This window comes from Arachis ipaensis, chromosome B8 (assembly GCF_059453495.1).
Source record: "Arachis ipaensis isolate K30076 ecotype BB chromosome B8, ASM5945349v1, whole genome shotgun sequence".
Classification (NCBI taxonomy): domain Eukaryota; kingdom Viridiplantae; phylum Streptophyta; class Magnoliopsida; order Fabales; family Fabaceae; genus Arachis; species Arachis ipaensis.
Genome location: NC_142443.1, coordinates 32,798,194 through 32,812,641, shown reverse-complemented (window position 1 = coordinate 32,812,641; position 14,448 = coordinate 32,798,194).

The following is a 14,448-nucleotide window of genomic DNA, read 5'->3' as shown; positions in this document are numbered from 1 at the left end:
TGTCTGACCTCTTTCTTCATAGAAGTGGTTGATGCATGAGCATCTTATCTATCTTTTTCTTGTGAATTTGCACCTGAATTGCTAAGTTTAATCAAAATTTAAATATATTTTAGCCACTATAGATGATACTTTGAGTTGTGCACAATTCTATGTATTTCAGGTAGCATTCAAAGGGATTTGACGGAGTTTTGTAGCAGAAAGAGGAGAAAGCGAATGATGTTGTCAATCCTGACCTCCTTGTACTCAAACAGAAATAACTTGAGCTACAGAGGTCCAATTGATGTGATTCCAGTGGCATTGGAAAGCTAACTTCCAGGGCTTTCTAACGATATATAATAGTACATACTTCTTCTCCAGCAATCTCTGCCTCCTTCACGTTGAACGTGGCCCCTGCCAAGTTCAGCGTGGAACTTGAAAGCTCCCAGGGAAGCACGTGCCACATCCCACGTTGATCAGCGTGGACTCAAAGGGAAACAAGCAAAACGCTGCTGCCTCCTCCCCGCTGAACTTGGAAATTTCCAAATTCAGCGTGGATCCGAATGCCCTAAGTGGTCCCCAAGAACTCATACAAAGCTGCGCTGAAATTAATTAATTTTGATTTAATTTTTATTTTATTTATAATTAGGAAAAGATATTATTTAATTTTTAGAAAATATATTTTACATTAATTAGAATTAGATATAAAAAGGGAAAAGAATAAGGGCTCATCTCTTCTCTTCTACCTCATTCCGCAATTTACAGTTTTTCAGAATCCTTATTTTCTCTCTGAACCATGAGCAACTAAACCTCCATTGTTAAGGTTAGGAGCTCTATCTATTGTATGGATTGATACTATTATTTTTCTATTTTAATTCATGTATTGATTTCTCTTTTAAAAATTATTTTCGTTCTTTATCTTATGAATTTGGGTGGAACGGAAGTATGACCCTTGTTCTAATTGAGTTCTTATATAACTTGGAAAAGCTCTTTACTTGAACAACAGCTTGAAAACAATTTCTCCTAAACTTCTAATTATCTGGACTTAACAGGATATGTGACATATAATCCTCTTATATTTGGGTGATTAGGATTTTTGTGGCATATAAACTAGAATTGAACTTCATCCTCTAATTGGAATTAAGTGACCAAGGAATTGGCAGTTGATGAAAGTTAGAGTAGACTAAGAAGGTCTAAAGAATTAGGGCTTAGTCATATATAGTTTGCCATGAATTGAATCTTGCATGATTAAAATAGTTAGTAAGAAAAGTCAATCCAGAAGATAGATATCTCTGAAACCTTAACTGTTTTCTCCATTTATATTTCACAACCTGTTTACTGCTTGCTTTATTAATTTTCTGAATTATTATTTAATGCTTTTGAATACCAAAACACTCTTTCCTGTTTGTCTGACTAAGTCAATCACTCAACCATTGTTGCTTAATCCATCAATCCTTGTGGGATCGACCCTCACTCACTTGAGGTATTACTTGGTACGACCCGGTGCACTTGCCGGTTAGTTTGTGGTTAGAAATTCCGCACCAAGTTTTTGGCGCCGTTGCCGGGGATTGACTGTGATTGACAACTACTCGTTGTTTGATTGCTTAGATTAGATATATTTTTTTTCTTTAGTTAGTTTTCTTTTTGCATTAGTTATTTTGTTTTCCAATTTTTTTTCTTTATTTTTCTTGCTTTTCGTTCACACCCCCCTGTGTGTGTCCATTTCGTTTTACTTCCCTTTTCAATTTTTATTTTCGCTTATTAGTTCTTATAATTTTTTTAGTTATCGTGTTTAGTTATTTGTCTTTTATTTTCTTAGCTTTTTTTAAATTTTTTTTATTTATATTTCATTTTAGTTTTATTTGCTCCTTGCATTATTTTTATTTTTTAATTTTCTATTTTATTAGTTTTATTTGCTTCTTGGCTTTAATTTTCAAGTTTTCTATCAATTAGTTTTCTCTTAAGTTTTGAAATTAACTTTGGTGTTACCTAATTATTTTTATTTTAATTTTTCTATTCAAATTTTTAAAAAAAAAGAGAAAAAATATTTTGAAATTTTCACTTTAATTTTTTTTTATAATTTTTGAATTGTTTGCTTTATTTATTTAGTGTTTTTTTATTTTATTTATTTTACACAGGTTACCTCACAGGGACTTCTCTGCACTCTGACGTAGAAAGTCCCATCTTTTTTTGTTTTCTGTTTGTTTATGCGCAGGAACAGAGACCAAGAACATCTCTTAGACTTTGATCCTGAACCTGAAAGAACTTTCAGGCGGCGTTTACAACAAGCAATACTTTACAAGTCTACAAAGTCCACTATAGATAATAATAATGCTGTTAATGCCAATGTGGCAAATCCGAATGGGGATGATCAACAAAGGAGAGGGCTTGGCTCTTATTCTGCCCCTACTGCGGATCTTTATGGAAAAAGTATTGTGGTGCCTCCTATAGCTGCAAACAACTTTGAGTTGAAGCCACAATTGGTCACCCTGGTGCAACAAAATTGCCAGTATCGTAGACTTCCTCATGAAGATCCAAATCAATTTATATCTGATTTTCTGCAGATTTGTGATACTGTGAAGACAAATGGAGTGAATCCTGAAGTGTACAGACTCATGCTTTTTCTGTTTGCTCTGAGGGATAAAGCAAAGCTGTGGCTAGATTCCCAACCAAAGGAGAGTCTGAATACTTGGGAAAAGGTTGTTACTGAATTTTTCACTAAATGTTTCCCACCAAAGAAGCTGACTAAGCTTAGGTTGGAGGTTCAAACCTTCAGGCAGAAGGAAGGTGAAACTCTTTATGAAGCTTGGGAGAGATACAAGCTACTGACTAGGCAATGCCCTCCGAACATGTTCTCCAAATGGACCCAACTAGATATCTTTTATGAAGGCTTGGGTGAGATGTCCAAGATGAGCTTAGATACTTCTGCAGGTGGTTCATTGCAAAAGAAAAAGACACCAGAGGAGACTATTGAGCTTATTGAATTGGTTGCTAGCAACCAATATTTATACTCATCTAACAGGAATCCTGTGAACTCTGAGACCTCTCAGAAGAGAGGCGTATTGGAAGTGGAAGCTGTTACTGCTCTTCTTGCTCAGAACAAGCTTATGTCTTAGCAAATAAATCTACTTACTCAGCAGATGGGTGGCATGCAAGTCTCAGCTATCAACACCCAAAATCCACCTCAAGAGGCCTCCTATGACATGGCAGGTAATTTTGTGCAAAATAATAATTATGATTACACTCAATCCCCTTCTGAACAGGTCAATTACATGGGGAGTGCTCCTAGAAATCCCAATAATGATCCCTATTCTCAAACCTACAATCAAGGGTGGAGAAATCACCCAATTTTTGGGTGGAGAGACCAACCTCAGAGACCTCAAAACTTTAACAATAATTCTTAAGGTGGCTTCCAACAGAACAATTACAATAACCGCCAGTTTCAGTCTCAGCAGGCAAACTTTAAATCCCAAAAAGATGCTAATTGGGAGATGATGAAGAGTTTTGTACAGAAAACCAGAGCATCAATCAAGAATTTAGAGATTCAGATGGGTCAAATAGCCACAAGAGTTAATGAAATTGATCAGAGGACCACTAATAGCCTTCCTGGTAACACAATTTCAAATCCAAGAGAGGAATGCAGCTATCACCTTGATAGATGGACAAGTAGCAAGTCTGGAAGCACAAGTTAGTGAGCAGCCCGTTGAAAAAGAAGCTCCAGAGGAGAAGAAGGAAGAAGTAGAGCATGTCCCTCCAAAGCGTGCAGACAACCTATTCCCAAACTCTCTTGACACTTATCCTACATTGCCAAAGGCTCCTGAGTACAAGCCTAAAATGCCATATCCTCAAAGACTTCAAAAGGAGACCAAGGATAAGCAGTTTTCAAAGTTCTTTGAAGTCTTCAGAAAGTTACAAATCAATATTCCTTTTGCTGAGGTTTTGGAGCAAATGCCTATTTATGTCAAGTTCATGAAGGAGTTGTTGTCAAAGAAGAAGCCTTTAAAGGGAGATGAGACAGCGGTCTTGACTAAAGAATGCAGTGCCATCATTCAGAATCACTTACCAAAGAAGATGCTAGATCCAGGGAGCTTTCAAATTCCATGCACCATTGGGAGCACAACCTTTGAGAAAGCGTTATGTGATCTGGGAGCAAGCATCAATTTAATGCCCCTGTCTGTGATGAAGAAACTGCAAATCCAAGAGGTACAATCCACGAAGATAGCATTATAGATGGCAGACAAATCTATGAAGCCTGCATACGGATTAGTGGAGAATATCTTAGTCAAAGTGGGTAAGTTCTTCCTCCCAGCAGATTTTGTGATTCTTGACACAGGGGAGGATGAGAACGCCTCTATAATTCTAGGAAGACCATTCATAGCCACTGAGAGAGCTCTAATTGATGTAGAAGTAGGTGAATGAGTGCTTAGAGTGCATAATGAGCAACTGGTCTTTCATGTTTTCAAAGATATACATTCAGCAGCTGAAGAAAAGAGGTGCATGCAGATTGAGCTTATTGATCCAAACCATCAAGAACCCCCTGATGATGCCCAGCAGAAATTGTAGCTCAAACCTCCTTTAGTGACAACCAATAAAATCTCTCCTGACATCAAACCTAAGTTTGGTGTTGGGAATGCATCATTCACCAAGGAGGAGGTTCCCAAAAAGAAGAAAGTACCCAGAGGATGGAGAAACAAAAAGATTCCCACTGAAGGTTTCTCTCCAAGAATAAAAGTGGTGTTGAGTAGCAATCTAGTGTGGATTTATACAGTAAACATAATCCTCTCTCTGGAGCATATTGAGCTACTTTATGGAGACACAGGAAAGAAGTTCATAGTAAGGGGTGAAGAGCTGAGCCCCTATGATCCTCCTCCTTAGAAGAGCTGACCGTCAAGCTAGTGACGGTAAAGAAGCGCTTGTCGGGAGGCAACCTGATGATTCGTATCCTTAGTTATTTTTCCATTGAGTTGATTATATCATTTGTTTGATTTTTTTATTTAGTTTTTACTATTTTTATTTTGTTTTACTTGTGTTTTGATCATGCAGAATTTTTAAAACAGGAACCGGACACTTAGAAAAATTTTAGGAACATTCTGGAGAAGGTCAATTCTGTCAGCTCCATGCTGAACTTGGAATATTCCAAATTCAACGTGGAGTGTGCGTGTAATTTGGAAGGAAGCCTCTGCCAAGTCCACGCTAAACTTGAAAAATTCCAAGTTCAGCGTGGCATACGACGTAACTTGTGTGATTTTGGTCGAAGACCCACGCTGAACTTGAAAAATTCAAAGTTCAGCATAGAGAACGACGTAAAGAAGAGTAAAAAGGCCAAGGTTCACGCTGAACTTGAAACTTCAAGTTCAGCGTGGGATTAAAAAAAAAAGAAAAAAAAAGAGCGTTAGCGCTGAACGTGGTATCCTCTAAGTTCAGCGTGGAGCATGCAATCCACACCTCAATTACCTATTCCCCCCTCCTAATCCCATACAGCTTTCCACTCCCCCTTCCCTTATATATATAATTATATATACCCTCCATTTTATATACATAATTCTCTTACTACCCCCCTTATATACACGTATATATCCATTATCCCCCTCCCCCCTTATATATATAAATAAATAAATAAAAAAATAATATATATAAAATAATAATAATAATTAAAAAAAATAAAAATAAAAAAATAAAAAAATAATTAAAAAAATAATAAAAAATGATATATATATTTTAACCTCTCTTGTCTTTTTATCACTTTATTCATCTTTTATCATAATATTTGTTTTTACTCCTTCGCACGTCTTATTCTGTCCCTTCCTGTTTTCAGTTCTTCTTTGCTTGAGGACAAGCAAACTTTTAAGTTTGGTGTTGTCGCTTCGCTTGTGGTTTTTCTGTTTATTTTAATAGCACCAAAGGGAGGCAAATCATCTTCACGGAGGAGCACAGCCAGAAGAATGAGATAGCTACTAGGATAACTCAGGTGGTTGAGTTCTTTTCATTCTATATTCCTTTCCGTTCTTACTATGTTATGTTCCGGTTTTCTGCTATTTTATTTTTTGTTATTGCATGATCAATTGTTATTTCAATTTTTAAGTTCTAGTTTAATGTACTGTTTATTTTGCTATTTGATTTTTATTCTGAAAGGTTGTCTCATGTATTACTCATTGAGCTTGAAATCAAGAAGAAAATAAAAAAGAAGTGATGTATTGCATGAGAAATTGAGTTTATATTAAAGAATAGTCTTATTTACTTAAATGTGGTGGTATTATTTGTGATTATGAATGAATGACATGAACAGTGCATATTTGAATTTGAATCAAAGGATGTTGATGTATAAGGAACAAGAATTTAGAGAACTATTATGACTTCTTTGAAATTTGTGAAAGCTTAATCCTTGAAGCAAAAGAAACAGCAAAAGAAAAATAAAAGCAAGGTCCAAGGCTCTGAGCATCAATGACTAAGAAGGTCAGACATGATTAAAAGCTCAAAGAGTTGTTTCCTTAGTCATATGCTTGTGGTGTTCTTGTGTCAAGTAAACCTTAAGACAGAATATTTAAAGTCGAGACCAATTGCATTTGGCAGAGTATGCCCAAGGCTTTGAGCACCACTGTCTGGGAGTAACTGAAAGAAAAATTAGAACTTCAAAAGAGTTCCCCAGTCAAGTGCTTGTGGTGTTTCTGTGTCAAGTAAATTTTGAGACAAAACATTTAAAGTCACGGCTAGGCTCAAGGTGCAAAGCACCAAAGAAAAGAGAATTAAGTTAAATCTTGCTGTGTTCAAGGATTAAACTGGAGTATAGAGATCAGAGAATTCATAATATGATCCGGATTCTAATTCCGCATGACACTGACATTCCTCTGATTCAAAAGAGAGTGAGATGCTAAAACTGTTCAGAGTTACAATGAATAAACCCCACTTTAAGAATAGACTTGAGCATAACTGAAGTCTCACTTCTCATGCAAATTCACATCTTAATCATGCACTTATTTCGGTTGCTTGAGGACAAGCAACAATTCAAGTTTGGTGTTGTGATGCGTGAGCATCTTATCTATCTTTTCCTTGTGAATTTGCACCTGAATTGCTAAGTTTAATCAAAATTTAAATATCTTTTAGCTACTATGGATGCTACTTTAAGTTGTGTACAATTCTATTTATTTCAGGTAGCATTCGAAGGGATTTGACGGAGTTTTGTAGCAGAAAGAGGAGAAAGCGAATGATGCTGTCAATCCTGACCTCCTTGTACTCAAACAAAAATAACTTGAGCTACAGAGGTCCAATTGACGTCATTTTAGCGGCATTGGAAAGCTAACTTCCAGGGCTTTCTAACGATATATAATAGTGCATACGTCTTCTCCAGCAACCTTTGCCTCCTCCACGTTGAACTTGGCCCCTGCCAAGTTCAGCGTGGAACTTGAAAGCTCCCAGGGAAGCACACGCCACATCCCACGCTGAACTTGGAAAAAGCCAAGTTCAGCATGGACTCAAAGGGAAAGAAGCAAAATGCTGTTGTCTCCTCCCCGCTGAACTTGGAAATTTCCAAGTTCAGCGTGGATCCGAATGCCCCAAGTGGTCCCCAAGCACTTATACAAAGCTGCGCTGAAATTAATTAATTTTGATTTAATTTTTATTTTATTTATAATTAGGAAAATATATTATTTAATTTTTAGAAAATATATTTTACATTAATTAGAATTAGATATAAAAAGGGAAAAGAATTAGCCCTTCGGGCTCATCTCTTCTCTTCTACCTCATTCCGCAATTTACAGTTTTTCAGAATCCTTATTTTCTCTCTGAACCATGAGCAACTAAACCTCCATTGTTAAGGTTAGGAGCTCTATCTATTGTATGGATTGATACTATTATTTTTCTATTTTAATTCATGTATTGATTTCTCTTTCAAGAATTGTTTTCATTCTTTATCTTATGAATTTGGGTGGAACGGAAGTATGACCCTTGTTCTAATTGAGTTCTTGTATAACTTGGAAAAGCTCTTTACTTGAACAACAGCTTGAAAACAATTTCTCCTAAACTTCTAATTATCTGGACTTAACGGGATACATGACATATAATCCTCTTATATTTGGGTGATTAGGATTTTTGTGGCATATAAACTAGAATTGAACTTCATCCTTTAATTGGAATTAAGTGATCAAGGAATTGGCAGTTGATGAAAGTTAGAGTAGACTAAGAAGGTCTAAGGAATTAGGGCTTAGTCATATATAGTTTGCCATGAATTGAATCTTACATGATTAAAATAGTTAGTAAGAAAAGTCAATCCGGAAGATAGATATCTCTAAAACCTTAACTGTTTTCTCCATTTATATTTCACAACCTATTTACTGCTTGCTTTATTAATTTTCCAAATTATTGTTTAATGCTTTTGAATACCAAAACACTCTTTCCTGTTTGTCTGACTAAGCCAATCATTCAACCATTGTTGCTTAATCCATCATTCCTCGTGGGATCGACCCTCACTCACCTGAGGTATTACTTGGTACGACCCGGTGCACTTGCCGGTTAGTTTGTGGTTAGAAATTCTGCACCAGTGGTTACCTTTAGTTTTTCTTGGTTTTTCTCTTTTGAATTCTACTGTGTAACTATTTTCCTGGCTTCCTTTTCAGAAGTAGTAAAATCTTCAGATTCTATGAAGTCTTTCCGGAAGGCCAAGAAGGTGATGGCAGTTCAGAACTTGTCAAAGAAGAATTTGGGGAGGGTTCTTCTGCACAGTTGTCTCCTAAGAAGCCAGCCATTGAATCTCAGGGTCCGAGGAAGATCATTCTGACCCCGCGAGTTCGGACAGTCCCCTCTGACCCTTTGCAAACATGTTCTGGTGCTGCCTCCTCTCCTACTGCTGCTGGTCCTCCTCCCAAGAAGCAAAAGACCACTGGGGCTTATGATCTGAACAATGAAGAATTTGATGGTGTTGGTTTTGCTACGGAGTTGATAGCTCCTTATGGCAAAGTTCCTTTGGATGATGTTTCTATCCTCCATCATCTCGACTTCGTTGCAAGTAACAGTATTCGGATGGCCAACCTTGGTGCAGCCTTGTCTCGAGTTATGCAGGACTCCCCGGTTCATGCGACCAAGGCCTTTATGGAGGATGCCAAATCTGAGTATGATAGAATTAAGGGTCTGAAGGATGAACTTGATGCCAGGGTTGTTAGGTTGGAGATGGATGTGGAGAAGGAGAAGACCCGGACTACTGCTGCAGAGGCGACTGCACATCTGGCTGAGGAGGCGGCTAAGAAATATAAAGAGAGTTATACCCGCACCTATGAAGAACTGTTGGAGGTTAAAGAGAGGCTTCAGTATGCCGAAGATGATTATGCCGAGCTTCAGGGCCATATGGTGAGCACTGTGACCGAGATGTATGAAAATCTAAAGGCTCAAGTCCAGGTTCTTGCTCCCGAGCTCGACCTCTCTTTACTTTGTATGGACAATGTGGTGGAGGATGGCAAGATTGTGCTTGCCCCTGATGATGAAGATGAAGGTCCTCCTCTCGTGCCACTATCTAAGGCTTCTGCAGCTTCAGCATCTCCGACTCCTTCTACCGAGGTGGTCCCTCCAGAGCCTGAGCCAGATGTGGATATCCTGAACGGGCCAGATGGAGTTGTCAATGCTACCCCTATCTCGACCATGCCTCCTCCTCCTCTTCCTCCCAAGGATCTTGCCACTGGGGCGAATTTGGATCCCCTATAACTTGTTGTTTCCTTTTTTATGCTTGTGTACTGGTATAGTCTGACTTGTGGACTTTGAACTTGTTTGGTTTTTGTAGATTTCTGTGGCTGACTTTTGACATTGGGTTGCTTCTTGGCAACTTTATTTTTTGAAAAACAAACACTTTAAACTCTTGGGGGCCCTTTAGGCAGCCTTTGAGTCTTTAATGTTTTAATTTGAAGGATGTGTTTTGCTAATATGTCAGTCAAACCTTTAATGTTTGGAGGTTCACTTTTGCGACCCTTGTGGATTTTATAGAGGTTTGGTACTTCCCAGTCCGACCTCCTTTGAGTGGTAATGTGGGTTTTTTACCCTTGCCTTTTTGGATCATGCCTTGCTTTGAGTTTGAGTTGTCAACCCTCTGCTTTGGCGGAGTTGTCCTTGTGGCTTAATGTTCGGCCTTTTAGTAACTTGTCCGACAACTTTTTAGTGTCCTTTACATAGAACCTTTTTAGTTTGTTCGAACGATTTTTGTAGCCCTGTTTTGAGATCGTGCTTTCTTTGAGCGGAGTTATACCCTTTTAGCTAAGCACTTTTGATCCTTAAGTTGTTTTTCAACCTTTTTTGCTTTTTACTTGTTCTTTTCTCGAGGTCATATTTGTTTCTTTGAGTTGCGCCTCTTCTTAGCTGACGTCGACCTATATGGCTTCGTTGCTCGAGCTTTTAGTCATATTCCAACAACTTTTTAGGTAGTGTTCCGAGGGGGAACCTTTTCTTTATAGTTTGGATGACCTTTTAGCTGCGTCTCGAGGTCGCGCTTCTAGCTTTAGGTAAGATCCTTTTCCAGGCTTGTACCTTTATAGCTAAGCATTTCAAGCCTTGGTTTATTAACCTTTATTTGGCCTTTGCGAGATTTTTTTGTCCCTTTTTAGTGATCCTTTCACTGGTCCGACTTCTCTGTCGGGCCTTCTCAAGTTATTTTTAGTAATCCCATTTTAGTTAGACCTCGTCAGGCCACTTTTTCTGGGTTACTTTTTATAACTTCTTGCATTATCTTGCTCTTATCGCTTCACCTTGCCGACCTCTTTTAATCGGGCGATGAATTTCGCGTTTTATGAGCTTAGAGTAATGTGTCTTGGTAGAAAACTTTTTAGGGAATTGACAACTTTCATTCAAATAATAATGATATAAAAACATAAATAAGAATGTACATGAGAGTGCTTACCCTTCTAGGTCGGGCAGTGATAAACCACTATTTTATGGTTTATCTTGTGTTTAATTTAATGGTTTCATCAAGTCTTCACCCATTTATTCATAATAATTGCATGATTTTATAATTCCTTCCTAAGTTTTATTCTATGGTTGAAAACTTGCTTCCTAAAGATCTTTAATTAGTATATTTTAATTCTCCTTTATACCATTCGATGCTGTAATCCGTGTGTTAAGTGTTTCAGGCTTTATAGGGCAGGAATGGCTTAGAGAATGGAGAGGAAGCTGGCAAAAATGGAAGAAACACAAGAAACTAAAGAGATGACCAGCGAACACTGACACACGCGCATGGCTCACGCGAGCACGCGGAATGGAAAAAATTGTAGCGACGCTGCGCGTGCCTGACGCGTACGCGTGGAATGGAGTTCTGCAAGATGACGTGCACGCATGGACGACGCGTATGCATGACAAGGAAAAACACCAAATGACGCGCACGTATGACTGACGCGTACGCGTGACCTGCGCGATCTGCAGAATTAACAGAATACGCTGGGAGCAATTTTGGGCCGCGTCTTGACCCAGTTTTCGGCCTAGAAACACAGAATAAAGCCAGGGAACGTGCAGAGACTCAAAAGACAATTCATACAACATTCATAATTCATAATTTTAGGTTTTAGATGTAGTTTTAGAGAAAGAGGTTCTCTTAGGTTTTAAGATTAGGATTTCTCTTAATTTTAGGATTGCTTCTTCATTCCAGGTTCAGTGTTCCTTTAATTTAATTTCTCTTCTACTTTTATTTACTTTATCACTTAGTTGTTTATTTTCCCCAATTTGATTTATGAACTTTTCCATGTTAGATTTGATTTCTTTATTTAATACAATTTGAGGTATTTCAGATTTATAATTGCTTTCTTCTATTTATGATATAAATAATTTAGATTTTTCTCCCTTTTGGCTTTGGTTAAGTAATTGGTGACACTTGAGTTGTCAAACTCAGCGGTTGATTGAGAATTGGAAATTGCTGATTGATTTGGATCCCTCTAAAGCTAGTCTTTCCATAAGAGTTGACTAGGACTTGAGGAATCAAGTTGATTAGTCCACTTGACTTTCCTTTATTCAGTAAGGGTTAACTAAGTGGGAGCACTAAACAATTTTCATCATACCTGATAAGGATAACTAGGATGGAATTTCCAGTTATTATACCTTGCCATGATTTTTTCTAATTATTAATTTATTTTCTTGCTATTTAAATTACTTGTTCCCTATTTCAAAAACCCAAAAACATACCTTTTTCCATAACCAATAATAAATCATACTTCCCTGCAATTCCTTGAGAGACAACCCGAGGTTTAAATACTTCAGTTATAAATTTTATTGGGTTTTGTTACTTGTGACAACCAAACTTTTGTACGAAAGGATTTTCTGTTGGTTTAAAAACTATACTTACAACGGGAATTTATTTGCAAAATTCTTTACCGGTAGAAATCTAATTGTCAGGCAGCTTCTTAGATCTTGGCCTGGCGCCTCATTAAAAAACCTTTTTAGGAAAAAGAGTGCGCCTTGACCTAAGATCTTTACTACTTTCTAACTATAGTACCTTCTCAGGTTGCAGGCATGCCATGACCTTATAGTAGCATTTTCCTAGTACTTCTGTAACTCGGTATGGTCCCTTCCAGTTAGCTGCTAGCTTTCTGTCTCCTGACCGACCTGCTCCAATATCATTTCGGATTAAGATGAGATCGTTGGTGGTGAAGCTTCGCTGGATTACCTTCCGATTATACCTCAGAGCCATTTGACACTTTAGGGCTTCCTCTCTGATCCGAACTCTTTTTTTGACTTCTGGAAGTAGGTTGAGCTCTTCCCTTTGAGCTTGGGAGATGGTGTTTTCGTTGTAGAGAATCACTCTCGGGGGATCCTTCTTCTACTTCCACGAGAATTATTGCCTCCATTCCTTAAGCAAGTCGGAATGGTGATTCACTGGTGGTGGAGTGTGGTGGTTCAGTATGCCCATAGGACTTGCGGGAGCTTTTCGGCCCAAGCTCTCTTGGCGTCCTATAGTCTCCATTTTAACCCGGCCAGTATGACTTTGTTGGCAGCTTCCACCCGTCCATTGGCTTGTGGGTGCTCTACGGAGGTAAACTGGTGCTTGATTTTCAAGTCGGCTACCAGGTTTCTGAAGCCCGTGTCGGTGAACTGAGTACCATTGTCTGTTGTAATAGAGTATGGGACCCCAAACCTTGTGACAATATTTCTGTACAAGAACTTCCGACTTCTTTGGGTGGTGGCATTGGCTAAAGGTTCAGTCTCGATCCACTTCGTGAAATAGTCTATTCCTACAATGAGGAACCTGACTTGCCCTGATCCCTGAGGTAAAGGTCCGAGGAGGTCGAGCCCCCCCTTTGCAAACGGCCAGGGTGAAGTAACACAAATGAGCTCTTCGGGTGGTGCGAAGTGAAAGTTGGCGTGCTTCTGACATGGGAGGCATGTTTTGACGAACTCTGTTGCTTTCTTTTGCAAGGTCGGCTAGTAAAAACCAGCTCGGAGTACCTTTTTGGAAAAGAGCTCGTGCCCGAGGTGATTGCCGCACATGCCACTGTGGACTTCCTCAAGAACTTCCCTTGTAGGGGAGGTCGGGACGCATTTTAGGAGAGGTGTGGAGATTCCTCTCCTATATAAGACGTCGTGCACTATGGTGTAGTACTGCGCTTCTCGTACTAGTCTTTTTGCCTCCTTTTTGTCTGTGGGGAGTGTTTCAGACTTGAGATAGCTGACTATGGGAGTCATACAACCTTGGTCCTGGTCTAATATATTTAAGACTTTTATTCCTTCTAAGGTTGACATATTTTGCAGTGTTTCTTGGATGAGGCTTCTATTATTGCCCCCTGGTTTGGTGCTGGCTAGTTTTGAAAGTGCATCCACTTGGGCATTTTGTTCTCTAGGTATATGACGGATCTTATATCCCGTGAATTATTCGAGTTGTTCTGTGGTCTTGTCTAGGTACTTTTTCATGGTAGGATCCTTGGCCTGGTAGCTCCCTTCGATTTGTGAGGTGACTACTTGTGAGTTGCTAAAAATGTTAAGCTTTTGAGCTCCCACTTCTCTAGCTAGCTTCAAACCAGCCAGCAGAGCTTCGTACTCGGCTTGGTTATTTGAGGCAGGGAACTCGAACCTTAAGGAGAGTTCGAGTTGGGTTCCTTGATCACTTTCTAGGATCACTTCGGCTCCACTCCCAGCTTTGTTGGAGGAGTCGTCAACGTAAAGGTTCTACTCTATGGGGGTGTCTGGGGCGTCGGTGTATTCTGCAACGAAGTCGGCCAGATATTAGGAATTGATGGCTGTCCGAGCTTCATACTTAAGATCGAACTCGGACAACTTGACTGCCTATTGTAGAATTCTTCCAGCTAAGATCGTTTTCTGTAAAATGCTTTTTAAAGGTTGATTGGTTCGTACTCTGATAGTGTGAGCTTGAAAGTATGGCCGTAGTCGTCGAAAAGTGAGTATAAGGGCATAGGCAAATTTTCTATCTTTTGATAGTTTAATTCAACCTCTTGTAGAACCTTACTGATGAAGTAGATGAGTTGTTGCCCATTTTCGTCTTCTCTGACTAGTGCTGAAGCT